We start from the raw sequence: 10,108 nt of genomic DNA, 5'->3' as shown, positions 1-10,108 counted from the left end.
CAGGGGAAACGAACAAGGAAGACAGAAATGCATCAAATCACAGAAGACACACAATAAAAAGTAATACCAAAAAAAAGAAAAAAAATGAAAAGACAATGCTTGTGACAGCAGAAAAATCAAAACTCATTAACGTCACATCATCATCTGGGTCGTAGTGTTAAGAAATCCATCTTCAGTCAGACTGTGAGTTTAGCATTGGTGTAAATCACATTCTTTGGTTAGGATTTCACCCACAACATTTTTTAAGGTTAACTTGAAAGACCATACGAGGCTCATTCCAGTCTTTCACATCTGCAGAATTAGTGCTTACAGCTGTTATATGCAAAGGAAATAAAAGTCCTTACCCAAACAGATGATTTTGGTGATTGGGTGACTGGATTCCTTCTTAGATCTTCCTCATTTCTTCCTAATTACACTAAAAACAAGACTTTCTACTCATGTGACCTCAAGCATTACTGATACCTGCTATAAATGTTTTTAATGTACACATATGTACAAGAGCATCCAACTCCAGGGGATAGTGCATGCACTATACTTCACCTGTTCACACACACACACACACACACACACACACACACACACACACACACACACACACACACACACACACACACACACACACACACACACACACACACACACACACACACCATCATAATCATCATCATAACCACCTCTCCTGAAGTTGTGCCTGTCATGTACGGTGTGGCTTGCATTCAGACACAATTTGGGTTTTAGTGTTTTGCTCCACAACAATTGGGGCAAGTGATTAAGCAGCTCTGTCCCTTGAGCGATTCCATCTGAGTTTCTGTGTTTCACATTTCTAAGGACTCTTGACTTGTGTATTATCCCCCTGTCTGTATGTTTGGATCACACCAATAAAGTCATTAACTTGTAAAAACTTGATTTAATCTTTAAAATTAAATAAAATGTAATTTATTTGATACATTTTGTGTCATTGCCACTTTAAGATTATTGAAAACTCATTATTAGGTGTTAATTCCCAGTGACCTCTGATCTGCTGGCAAAGAACATGCTATATCATACTAATTCTTGTTAAATGTTGAAGTATTATTATTGGCACTTAATATGCTTTGATAAAAATGTATTTGTTTAACATGTTGCTCTGCTTGACTTTTCAGCAGCCAGTCTTTCAGCGTATTTTACTGACTTATTTATATGAGATTATTTATTGCTGGTAATCAAAGATTCTTTTCTGGTGCAAGCTTGAACTTACCTCCACCACAAAAACAAAGACCTTTGAGTTATTTTTACAAAGCTGGCAGCTGGAAACTAAGAGACATAAACAGAGACATTATTGTGTATATACATTTTAGGAGTTCAAAACTATTTGCATAATTTGAGGATTTTTGTCATTTAATTGTCAGATATCAAGTGGAATCGTAAGATTCCCTTGCAAAATGCGACATTCTCAATTTGACTTCAGCAAATGATCTAAATGATATAACACTGGGTTATTTCACAGTGTTCATTAGAGTGACAGCCTGGGGGAAGAAACTGTCTTTGTAGCGGCTGGTTTTTGTAAACACTGCTCTTTAGTGCCTGCTTGAAGGCAGCAGTTTGAACAGTTGTACAGGTTCTGGATGGATACCACCAATGATCCTCTTTACAGACCTGATTGTCCGCTGCAGTCTGGCCCTATCCTGTTTCATCCAGTTCCTCTAGACCTTTCCTCTGGTGTTTAACTACCTAAACAACTTAACTACCATTGGTCTTCTCTGCTGCCAGTGTGAGGTTTAGCCATGTAAGTAAAGACCTCTGTCTCTAACAGTTTTACAGCTTACAGTCAGAAGCAGGGTTTGCTGTAGATGAAAAATAAAAAACTATATGTCCTACGAAGTAGCTAGATGCTTGCTAGGTTCACTGTGTCTCAGCACATATATTTTGCCACCAAGGTGTGTATGCCAGGCTTTCTGAGGATGTCATCGCACCATTTTAAGGGCGCTAACTGCACATGCAAGAGAATCCAAGTAGAAAAGAAAGTTGTATGATGAAAACAATACACCACAAGTGTCAACAGCAGCTCTTATGCACATTTACAAGTGATTATAATCAGTGCCTTGAGATGCAAAAAAAATATGACTCAAGGAATAGTCCACCTCATGGTTCCGACTGAAATCACTCTCTTAGGTATTGGGTGGATTGTTATCAATTACTTTTCTGATCCTTTGTATTTCCATGGAGCCTTGCCAGCAGACTGAAGTCAAAACATTATATTTAAGTAATGCAAGTTCACAACAATAGTCATCTGATATGACTTTATGTTGTGCAATATTAGAGAGGGATTTGGCAATCCTCTGTGAACAAGCACAAGTGCTTATCCACCCCACTCTTATCGAGTTTATCCACCCCACTCTTATCAAGAAGAGTGGGGTGGGGTGGATAAACTCGCTTTTAACAGTAAGAGACCACAGGTAAACCTCAGGTCACGGAGGGTCACCCGTCTACCACGACTGCTGGAAAGGACCACAAACTGCAGTAAAGAGTAGACAAGAGTCAGTAGTTGCATATAGATGCAGGGTGGAGCAGTAGATGAATTATGGTTGGCGACAGCTAACACTTATCACTTGTAAGCATGCAGCTATTTCTGTATGTAAGCATACACCAATAACTACATGCTTACATGCTCAACTTAAACAGTATATATACTAATATGATAAATGATACCAGCAAAGGATTTTAACATTCTTAAAGTCCTTCGTCATTGTTTTGGTCACTTACATTGGCTCTTGTCAACTCATTAAATTAAAGATGAATTAAACAAACTAATAGAAGATGTGTATCATCCATGAAGATCCCTGGTGTATGTAAAATAACTAATCATGTGTGTGTGCATGTAAAATCTATACTAATGTCTATAATAGACCTACCAGTCCACTGAAGGACACAGGTGAAAGAAATGGTAAAGATGGCTCAACTAGGAGGCAGAGGAATACCCCTACCGACCATATCTATGGGAGCAGTACCAGAGGTATGGATGTTACTATCCATCTACACCTTCAAGGAGTCACCAGGGTCATAAAAGGGTCAGGGTCTTAAAATTAAGCATATATCTGACTGTTTTTTGAGCAGAGAAAACCCGCGGCATTAATAATATTCTTAACTTTTTTTATCTGAAGAAAGACATATTTACAAATAGATTTATGTTGTTGCATTAGAAATTGAAAAGTTCGATGCAAGAAATCAAACCTCTTTAGGCGTTTGAGTTTATTTGTTTTTAATGAAAGTATTGACAATGTTTCAGGTGGATTTACTGATCCAATAAATACACAGCTTACAATAGAAATTCGTACTACAGCCTCAAATAGAAATGGCTAAATAAGCATTAAAAAAACAAATACACATCACTTCAACTACAGTTTAAGGAGTTAAGTCATTAAGCTGCGGCAGGCGAATGCTAACGAATTCAAAATTAACTTGGAGGCCGGCCTCCCTCTCCAAAAGGAGGCCCCAAACAAAGAGAGGAGATGCTTTGTTGGCTACAGGAAGGCAGGCAGAAACACTGGCTGCAGTGTGATGGCAGGAGGGGATGAGGAAGAGGAGATGGAGGGGAAAACAGCCAAAGTACTGCAGTGGCATAAGGGAGGAGCTGTGTTGCAAACAAATACATCACAGCATCCCAGTACAGTGGCAGGAGGAGAAAGCACAGTGCAGGGGGTGAGAAATGAGGAGGAGAAAAAAACAAAAGAAGACCAAAAGAGATCAGTGATATAAGACAGAAGAGAATAACCAAAAAGCATTTGAACATCAGGAAGACGGTCAGCCATAGATGGCTATTGGTAGGGATGTAATAGAACTTATTTGATGAAAATCCACAAAATATAAGAGGGTCTGCACAGTTTAATAAAGACATGAGCCTGCGTTTTTCTTATTATTCCTATAAAGCATTGCCTAGACAAAAATAATAAACTTAAAGAATGCAGCACAGATTAACCCACAAGGCATAAGTGTAATTAATTAAACCATATCAGAGAACCAGTGTCCATAAGATGATTAATGTACTTTTGGTTCACATATGACGACCCACTGACATATTTGTCTGAAATATTTACTTTATTCTTGGCTTACGGTTGAATTAAACAATACAATTTAGATCTCATAAAGTTCATTCTGTTCATCTGGATGTAGCGTTTTCAGTGTGAGAAATGTTTCATTATTCATCGGAGTCAGTTCTTCAGTCTCAGCTGACTGCAGGCTTCCCCAACCTTAAAAACATTACAGTTGTATAACAACCAGTACCAGCATCATTCCATAACAATGAGTCACAACCGCATATCATTTTGTTTATATGCAAATTGTCATGACAGTTGAGCAGAGTTGGGGAATGGCTGCAGTCGTGCCATTATAAGATTGTGACTGATGTAATCGTAGGCCACCTCCTCTGTTCAACGACGGTTGCTCGGTGATGTGTGCTGTAAACAAAGCCATATGGATTAGTGTTTAAGCACCCTTCAACAAAAACATCACAGTGCTCTAACAACAAAAATAGTAAAATATTAAAACAAAAAGTTACCCAAACAGTTTAAAAGGATGAATTTTTAATGTTGCGTGGAGATCAGGGGCAGTACCCCTGGATTGGCAGACCAGGGTGGTGGTCCCCATCTTTAAGAAGGGAGACCGGAGGGTGTGTTCCAACTACAGGGGGATCACACTCCTCAGCCTCCCTGGGAAAGTCTATGCCAGGGTGCTGGAAAGGAGAGTTCGTCCGCTAGTCGAACCTCGGATACAGGAGGAACAATGCGGTTTTCGTCCTGGTCGCGGAACACTGGACCAGCTCTTTATCCTCTCAAGGATACTTGAGGGTGCATGGGAGTTTGCCCAACCAGTCTACATGTGTTTTGTGGACTTGGAGAAGGCATTCGACCGTGTCCCTCGGGTGTCCTGTGGGAGGTGTTATGGGAGTATGGGGTGTCTGGCCCATTGCTACGGGCCATTCGATCCCTATACAACCGTTGCAAGAGTTTGGTTCGCATTGCCGGCAATAAGTCGGACTCGTTCCTCGTGGGTGATGGGCTCCGCCAGGGCTGCCCTTTGTCACCGGTTCTGTTCATAATTTTTATGGACAGGATTTCTAGGCGCAGCCAAGTGGCGGAGGGCTTTCGCTTCGGTGGCCTCAGAATCTGATCTCTGCTTTTTGCGGATGATGTGGTTCTGTTGGCTTCATCAGGTGAAGGCCTCCAGCTCGCACTGGAACGGTTCGCAGCCGAGTGTGAAGCAGCGGAATGAGGATCAGCACCTCCAAATCTGAGGCCATGGTTCTCAGCCGGAAAAGGGTGGAGTGCCCACTCCGGTCGGTGATGAGTTCCTGCCCCAAGTGGAGGAGTTCAAGTATCTCGGGGTCTTGTTCGCGAGTGATGGGAGAAGGGAGCCGGAGATCGACAGATGGATTGGTGCTGCGGCTGCAGTGATGCGGACGCTGCACCGGTCCGTCGTGGTGAAGAGGGAGCTGAGTGTAAAAGCGAAGCTCTCAATTTACCGGTCGATCTACGTCCCGACCCTCACCTATGGCCACGAGCTGTGGGTAGTGACCGAAAGAACGAGATCGCGGATACAAGCGGCAGAAATGAGCTTCCTCCGAAGGGTGGCTGGCCTCTCCCTTAGAGATAGGGTGAGAAGTTCGGCCATCCGGGAGGGGCTCAGAGTAGAGCCGCTGCTCCTCCACATTGAAAGGAGCCAGTTGAGGTGGTTCGGGCATCTGACAAGGATGCCTCCTGGGCGCCTCCTGGGTGAGGTGTTCCGGGCATGTCCCACCGGGAGGAGGCCCCCGGGCAGACCCAGGACACGCTGGAGAGATTATATCTCTCGGCTGGCCTGGGAACGCCTTGGTGTTCCCCCGGATAAGCTGGAGGAGGTGGCTGGGGAGAGGGAGGTCTGGGCTTCTCTGCTTAGGCTGCTGCCCCCGCGACCCGGCCTCGGATAGAGCGGATGAAGATGGATGGATGGATGGATGGAATTTTTAATTGCTTTGTAAAAGAGACCACCAAGTCCACAGATCTCAGTCTCAGTGGGGGAGAGCTCCCGTGAGTTTGTCCATGCAGAGTTTGACATGTGAGTACCTAAAAGACTTAATCAGAAGCCTCAGGGCAAAACCACACTTATCTCATGCAGGTTAAGTGGGGTGAGCCCAAACAGGGCCTATAGCAGTTTTGTGTATTGGGTTTTCTAAGGGCAGAAACCACCATGAGAACCATGAAGGTAAAAAAAAAAAAAAAAAAAAATCTGTTGTGAGGCCTGTATGGGCTAACCCACAATAGGACAAAATTGAGGTTTCTTGCAACTAGTGGCCTTGCCCACAAAAAACAATCATTTTATCCTCTTGGCCCAAACTGCTTTGGGCCATTTATGTCATTTATGTGAAAAGAGAACAACCATCTTACAATGTTGTGACAGCAGCCATTCCCCAACTCTCTGCTCGTCTGTCATGAGAATTTGCATAATAACAATCATTAAACTGAGCTTGTGGCTCATTGTTATGCAGCAGTACAGCTGTACTGTTTATAAGGTTGGGGAAAACTACAGTCAGCTGAGAATAAAGCTGGCACTTGTGATCAAACATTTCTTTCACTGAAAAACCTACATGCAGATTAAAAAAAAAGAACTTTTTGGATTTCCTTTCCTATGTTTTAGAGTGTGCATAGAGATATGGTTTACAGTTTCCTCAGTAGTGACTAATATGACCTCAGGGTCACATTCCTGCAGGCAGACTAGTACAAGTACTGCGTATAGCATTCCACCTACCACCTACTTTAATCAGTAGTCTCCACTGTGAATGTAACTTATATTTTTCACTTGTTTGTATGAAATATTGTATTTGTTTTTAATTGCTATGTTGTTATGTGTTGTGTGTGTTTTGACTTTTGCTGCCCTGATGCCAGGTCTCTTTTGGAAATGAGATTTTTACCTGGGTAAATAAAGGATTAATTAAAAATTGTATTTTTGTCAACTGTCTTCAGCTGGATTACAATGAAATATTCATTCCAAAAGCAAACATTTAGACACACACATAGACTTTATTTGTATTTTTGTATTTTTATTTTGCTTTATTTATTTATTTTACTTTTTGTACTTGGTTGTCCTCTGGCTTCATGATCTTTAGCTGGTTTGGTGTAACTTTTGAAACTTCATCTTCTTCTAACAAGTCCTGAATCTGTTTTAACATTCATTCTGAAGCTAAATATGATGTTTTAGGAAGGTTAATTTTACTTACGTTTTGGCATGTCATGTCAGAGCCCTGTGATGTATTGCATGGATGGATGTCAGTATTTGTAATGTATTGACTCAACTCTTGTACAAGATGTGAAGTTAATAGTAAGGCTAGTAAACTACAAGTAGAGGATAAACCAAGGACAGAGATGCAGAGGGAGGAGACAGGTAGAGAGGGAGGAGAAGTGGAGAGAAACAAAACAAGAGGGATGGAGCAAGAGGGACCAGAGGAAAAAGGGAGGAGAAGAGGCCACAGACCCAACAACACTTTAGTGCCAAGGACAAACTATCACTCTCTCTCATTCTTTCTTTCATCCAAGCCTTGATCTATTCTTACTGTAGAGCTTCTGGAGTGCCTGCTCCAATAGTTCGCCATACTGCCCAAATCACAGATCATTTGTTAACAGGCAACCCAGAGTTCTTGCAGTTGGGGAGCAGGACTGCATAGCAACCCCTCAGCACTTCCTGTTGGGGCAGGGGTAGAACGCCGGTGCCCGTTGTTCACTGCCGTACCCCCTCTGCCTTTAGAAAAGCAGCCGGGAAGTAGTTGACTTACAATCGGCTTTGTGCTTCATAGTGAGGAGAAGAGAAATGAGCGGAAAGGCAAAGCACCCTCAGTTCACTGCAAGCTAAATCAAGCAAGGGACCCTCTATATGATAATATAGATTTCTGAGGGCTGACATTAAGATTTTCAAAGAGATGGTGCTCAGAGCTAAGTAATGTAATGTAATACATTTAGATTATGCGACAGTGTTGGTAAATGGCGTGGACTGTCCATTTTCAGCAGTAAAAAAATGTTGTGAGTGAAAAATGCAGCTCTGTTTTTTACCACTCTGCAGACTTCTGTGATTACAGCCAAAAGGCTTAAAGTGGTTCAAAAGAAAATACAACTCAGCTGCTTATGTGGGTCAACTCACATAAGCAGCTCAAGCAAGTTCAGATATTTACTTGAAATACTGACAGAAACTAGTGACACAGTGGACAAAAGTGTCAGCAAGACAGCACCAAACACTGTTAACTATGTAACTTAAGAAGACAACATTTCTGACTAGAAATGTAATTATTGCTGATAGCCACATTTTTATGTATTTACTTTGTCTTACTCTCAAAAGTGTCACTTATTTGCTAATAAGGTATTTACTATTAAGCAATATCACTGTAAATAATTATAGTAGTAAAAAGTTTAATATTTATTAAATAATAATTATTTATGTAATGCATGTAGCATTATCTAGCACAGCAACAGTCTCCTCTACATGCTTCATATTGCAACCTGGCAAACATGCTACTTTGGGGCCCGTGTGGGGCCACTGTGGACAAACCCACACAGCCCCAAATGGGGCAGCCCATAGTGTGTGCTGACTGTGGGCTGCCCACACTAAGCAGAAACCCAGAGTGAGACCCATGAACCTGCAGTACAGTATGGTGACACTCTAGCTGTGGGCTGCCTTGCTGGGGCCCCACCCAGGTTGGACAGATGGGCCCCATATTTCACAGTATTGGCCATAAAAAAAAACTCCTACAGGGGCCCCAAAGAGCTGCCCACAAAGACCAGGCCCCAAGAGGTGCCCACATGTGCCCCACATTTGATGTTAGTATTTAGCCTGTAAAATTATGGATTGACATCTACAAACCCATAATTCTGCATCCCCTTAGAGATAATTTAGAAACAAAACAGAGCTCCACTTATTAAAAAAAGAAATTTTCTGGTGGTCAAAATCCCCTTTAAATAGTTTACAAATATTTTAGCTACATTTTTGCTACCTTTTTCATTTTGCTTTTGTAACAAGAGACACCTGACAGTTAATGATAACCTTTGGATATGTGTTTAGTGAAATATGACCGTTACAGGTCGTTGTTGTTAGTCACACCTGCCAAAACTGTTTTTGCATAGTTGTTTGAAATGAAACAGTGCTCCTTTAGAGTCATAGTAACAGCCTGAAAACAACATCAACAACAAACAAACGAAAAACAAAACAAAACATAAAGAAACATGAGACAGAAAACAGAAAAATAGATTTAAAAAAAATGAATAACTACAAATTTAAAAAAAAAGATCTTTGGAAAAGCACCCTAAAGTCATTTTGCCGACTCAAAATTTTTCTAATGTATGTATTGATTATATAGTAAACTGGGATAACCTCATGACTCAATAGGCATCGTTGTTGATGAAATAAAAACAATATCTCCATCTAGTGGACTGTATTCTTAGGTACAAGACCCATCCACCCTTAAATTCCCTCCCTCCCATCAATCCATCCATCCATTCTCTTGCTCTTATCCAGGTCAGGGCCACAGTTGGACTGGAGCTTATTAGGCTTATCATAGGCACTCTGGACAGGTCTATCGCAGGGCTGTAAAGTACAACAATCACCACTAACAACAATTACAGAACAAGGAATTGTTACATATGAACAAAGCTGGAAACAACAAATGTTTACAACATAAGAAACTGTGGGTTGCTGGTTTCTTTCAGAACACTTGGAGAAAGTAAACTACACAAAAACAAACAATAACAAATACACAGTAACAACAGCTTGGAGTAAATTAATGCAAGCCAACATCAATACAAATGTCGGGTTTGTCATTCATACAAATCCATTTACTATAAAATCTGTCTGCAAAAACAAAAAAACAAAAACGAAGATATAAATAAAATGTTTCTGTTCAAGCTGTTGGCTGGGTTTCAGATGCAGAACTGGCAAAACAAGCCCCTGGCTTCTGTTAGTATTGCATACATGTGCCAGCTGACAGCAACACTACAACAAATCCTGCTGAGGTACCTTTAAACAAGGCACGGGCAAAAATTAAAGTTAACACAGGGACTGAGTTTTAGGACACACACATACTCACACACTACTCGTTATAAGGTCTTTTTTTTGT

Source organism: Oreochromis aureus, linkage group 1, assembly GCF_013358895.1.
Source record: "Oreochromis aureus strain Israel breed Guangdong linkage group 1, ZZ_aureus, whole genome shotgun sequence".
NCBI classification, from domain to species: Eukaryota; Metazoa; Chordata; class Actinopteri; order Cichliformes; family Cichlidae; genus Oreochromis; species Oreochromis aureus.
This window is presented reverse-complemented; position numbering follows the sequence as displayed.